Here is a 4,825-nt window from a genome sequence, read left to right on the forward strand (position 1 = left end):
TGAAAGGTGATAGGTGTGATTGAGATGTCAGGATGGGCAAGTACTACTTTTGTTGCTCTCTTGATGCCTCCAAACAGATTTAAATTCAACAATATTTCATACATGTCATATATATGCACTATAAATTTTAGAGTAATTCTGCCAATGACAGATAATACATCTAGAGCATGAATAGTAGTTACAGATATTCTAATCCAAGTCCCTCATTTTATTTGATTATTCTCTGTTTTTTAAAAAATGGACATAATAAGCATCAAATCAAATCAGGGTTTCCATATAAACAGCAGAAAAGAAGACTTATACTAAGGAGTTTGCCAAGAGTTATAAAGATATTAAGAAACTGCTTCACGAATTTGCATGTCATCCTTCTGCAGGGGCCATGCTAATCTTCTCTGTATCGTTCCAATTTTAGTATATGTGCTGCCAAAGCGAGCACAAGATAGTAACAAACTGAAGCAAGATTTGATCCTAAGACCTCTGTCTCTACCTTCTACTACTTTCTAAGAATTTCAATATATTTCTCTGTTTCACTGTCTTCAATGATCTGATTCACAAAATCTAAATATTCCCAAACATTTGGAATCTTTACAATTAATCAGTCTAAACCCCTCAAAATAAGTCTTATACTCAATTTTTTTATGCTTTTTTAGGTTTTTGAAGACAAATGGGGTTAAGTGGCTTGCCCAAGGCCACACAGCTAGGTAATTATTAAGTGTCTGAGATCAGATTTGAACACAGGTACTCCTGACTCTAGGGCCAGTGTTCTATCCACTGTGCCACCTAGCCACCCCTCAATGTTTTCTTACAAATTAGAATCTATGCTTGTTGGTAAGGATATAAAATTTTGTAACACAAAGATACCAAAATCATTCTGAGTTTCATTTTTCAAATGAGGGACTATTTTTGGAGAATTTTTGACCTCTAGAAGAAATTTTCTTTTGCACAAAGTAATTGTGATTTCCCCCAAAAAATATTATACCTGGAATTTACTAAATACCAGAATCACTGATCCTATTGAGAACTCAAATAAATGATCACTTCCATTGCAAGAAAACAGAAATTCCTAAGGAGTGACCTAAGTACCTCCTTTTAATTGTATTCACACTATAAATTGAATAAACAAATAATAAGATCAACAAATTATAAAGGGAAAGGACTTTGGTATAGGTTTTAATTCTACCCCCCCTCATTTACAAATGAGGAAACTGAGGCCTAGAGAGCTTAAATGATTTTCTTGATACCAAATAGATAATGTATCAAAGCTAGAATTTGAAGCTTTGCCCTCTGACTCCAAAACTATTTTTTTTAAATATAAAAACAAATAGTTGGTACTTTTCCTTAATATATTGTCAGATGAATTTGAGATAGAAGGTTCCCATTTGAAAATAAAATCATATATATATATATATATTATATAGATAGATATAAACATTTTTTATTTAGAATTCCAAAATAAACTTACATGATTCATTTAATAAATCCACATTTGGCTAATTGTCAGATATTATTTCTCTAATAAGCCATGCTGAGTACATAGGGATAAAAAAATAAAATTTGTAAAAAAGATATAAAAATGTGAAACTTACAAGTTCAGTCTAAATTTCCTTTGGGTGTTCCCTAATTGATAAGTGGTCAAGGATATGAATAGACAGTTTTCAAATGAAGAAATTAAAGCTATATATAAACATATGAAAAGTGCTATAAATAATTATTGATTAGAGAAATGCAAATTAAAATAACAATGAGGTATCACCCATCACTTAGATTGGCCAGGATGAGAAAAAGGAAAAATGATCTATGTTGGAGAGGTTGTGGGAGGATTGGGACATTAATGTATTGCTGGTGGAGTTGTGAACAGATTCAACCATTCTAGAGAGCAATATGGAACTATGCCCAAAGAACAATAAAACTGTTCATTACCATTTGACCCAGCAATTCCAATTTTAGATCTATATCCAGAAGAAATTAGAAAAAAATGGAAAAAGTCCTACATGTTCCAAAATATTCATAGCAGCTCTTTTTGTAGCATCAAAAAATTGGAAATTGAGGAGATGTCCATTGATTAGGGAATGGCTAAATAAGTTATAGTACATGAATACTATGGAATATTATTGTTCTACAAGAACAATAAATGGTTGAATTCTAGAAAAGCATGGAATGACTTACAGGATCTGATGCTGAGAGAAGGGAGCAGAACCAAGAGAACAATATACACATCAACAACATTGTGAGATGTTTGACCTTGATGGAAACAGCTCCTGTCAACAGTTCAGAGAGCTAGGACAACTATATTAGTATAGATCAGCTATGGACAATGTTATCCACATCCAGAGGAAGAAAAACAAAACAAAACAACATTTCAGAGTCTTATGAACACTTTATATAAATTATCTCTTTCCCTTAATCATAATTCCTCATAACAAAAATGACTAATCTATAAACATGTTTATCAAGAATATGTATGTACAACGCTAACCTGACTGTTAACCGCTGAGGGGAGGGGAGTGGAGAAGGAGGGTGAAAGGAAATTTTGTAACTTTGAAATATACATGTGCATATGTATGAAAAAAATAAAAAATACATTAAAATTTTTTGCTTTGGGCCTTTCTATCAGAGATATCAAAAACTATTTCATTTGATTAAAAATTTTCTCATAAGGAATCTCTTGCATTTAACAGTTTTTAGAAATGGTGGACACTTGGACCACTTTTTACAGTACTTCTTTGGCTCATTTATATCTGAGGGAATTGTTTTGCCAAGTTTCTTAGAAAGGAAGTTTATTATGGTCTTTCAGGTTCCCAATGGAGTCATCTTCATCCTCAGAAGTTTCCTAGAACTCCTTTTAAAGTCTTCCTGAAGAGAGAATATGAAGAAATCCAAAGGTTTCCAGGTAGTATCATTTTGGAAACAGTCTTGTGAAGTTTGATTGTGACTCTTTGGCACATTGTAACACTGTTTGTGGTAAAGCTTTGGGTTTTAGGAGTTTGTGACACTCTATTCAGAATTCATACTGATGATTTCTCCAAATATTTAAGAATATAGAGGCTCATACAGAATTTTTAAGGATGGAAATCCTGTCCTGATTTTCAGAGCAACATCTTTGAGAAAGATAATCTCTTGGAAGGGGCAGCTAGGTGGTGCAGAAGAGAGCACCAGCCTTGGAGTCAGGATGACCTAAGTTCAAATCCAGCAGCAGACACTTAATAATTGCCTAGCTGTGTGACCTTGGGAAAGTCATTTAACCCAGTTGCCTTAAATAAATAAAAAAAATTTTCAAAGATAGTCTCTTGGAGAATGATATTTACAGGTTACTTCGCTTTCTTTTTCTTTTTTAATATGAAGAGCTGTTATTTAATTACTATGTTTTCAAAATTTCAAGTTCTTGGAATTTTTTCAGAACACTGAATTATTTTACTTTTATTTTATTTTATTTTTTAAAAATTTTGTTTATTTTGAGTTCCACAATTTCCCTCCAATCCTGCCTCCTTCCCCCCACCCCCCACAGAAGGAAGTCTGTTAGTCTGTACATTGTTTCCATGGCACACATTGACCCAAATTGAATGTGAAGAGAGAGAAATCATATCCTTAAGGAAGAATAATAAAGTATAAGAGAGAGCAAAATTATACAACAAGATAATGGGGGTTTTTACCCCTAAATCAAAGGCAATAGTCTTTGGTCATTGCTCAAACTCCACACTCTTTCTGTGAATACAGATGGTATTCTCCATGGCAGACAGTCCAAAACTGTACCTGATTGCTGCACTGAGGGAATGAATGAGTCCATCAAAATTGATCATCACCCCCATGCTGCCAGCAGGGTGTATAATGTTCCTCTGGCTCTGTTCATCTCACTCAGCATCAGTTCATGTAAATCCTTCCATGCTTCCTTAAATTCCCTTCTCTCTTGGTTTCCAATAGAACAATAGTTTTCCATGATATACATATATCATATTTTGTTAAGCCATTCCCACTAGTAGAGTTTTAAATAAAAACTTCTTTTCCACAAAAGTAGATCTTATTTCTGCTATGTAAGGATTATGAATTTGTATTTTAATAACAAATAACAGTCTATGTGTTCCTGTAGCTCTTTCAACTTCTCCTTTAAGATTTTGGACGCTATACCATTGAGTGTGTACATATTTAGTATTGAAATTGCTTTATTGTCTATGGCACCTTTTAGGATGATGTAGAGTCCTTCTTTATCTCTTTTAACACTATCTATTTTTGCATCTGCTTTGTCTGAGATAAGGATTGCAACCCCTTATTTTTTCACTTCAGCTGAAGGAAAATATATTTTGCTCCAACCTTTTACTTTTACTCTATATGTATCTCTCTGTTTCAAATGAGTTTCTTGTAAGCAGAATACTGTAGAATTCTGATTTTTAATTTACTCTGCTATTCACTGACCTTTTAAGGGAGAGTTCATCCCAATCACATTCAAGTTATAATTACTGACTCTTTATTGCCCTCCATGCAATCTTCCCTCTGTATTTTCCCCCTTTTTGCTCTTCATCCACATTCCCTAGTATTTTTCTGAATACCACCACCTTCAGTGTGTTTGCCCTCCTATATTAACCCTTCCCTTTTCTTTCCCCTTTCCCCTTTTCCCTTTCCCCCCCTTCCTCCTTCCCTTCCTTCTGTTAGTTCCCCTTTTTCTCCCCTCTCTGTCCTCCTCCTCCCCCTTTCCCCTTTTAATACTTGAAAGGCAAGATAAGTTTCTTAACTTAATTGAATTTATGTAAGTTAACTTTAAGCCAAGTCTGATAAGAGGAAGATTCAGGTGGTTCTCCCCTCCTCCCTTCTTCCCCTATATTAAAATAGGTCT

General features: G+C 33.9%; 1 non-coding gene across 1 annotated transcript; it reads right to left on the reverse strand.

Annotated features, from left to right (window-relative positions):
* Window positions 1–329: 329 nt before the first annotated feature.
* LOC141503599 (U6 spliceosomal RNA) lies at window positions 330–436 on the reverse strand. The gene has a single exon (XR_012472945.1). It is a non-coding gene; the product is annotated as a U6 spliceosomal RNA (small nuclear RNA).
* Between the last annotated feature and the right edge of the window lie 4,389 nt (window positions 437–4,825).

This window comes from Macrotis lagotis, chromosome X, assembly GCF_037893015.1.
Source record: "Macrotis lagotis isolate mMagLag1 chromosome X, bilby.v1.9.chrom.fasta, whole genome shotgun sequence".
Taxonomy (NCBI): domain Eukaryota; kingdom Metazoa; phylum Chordata; class Mammalia; order Peramelemorphia; family Peramelidae; genus Macrotis; species Macrotis lagotis.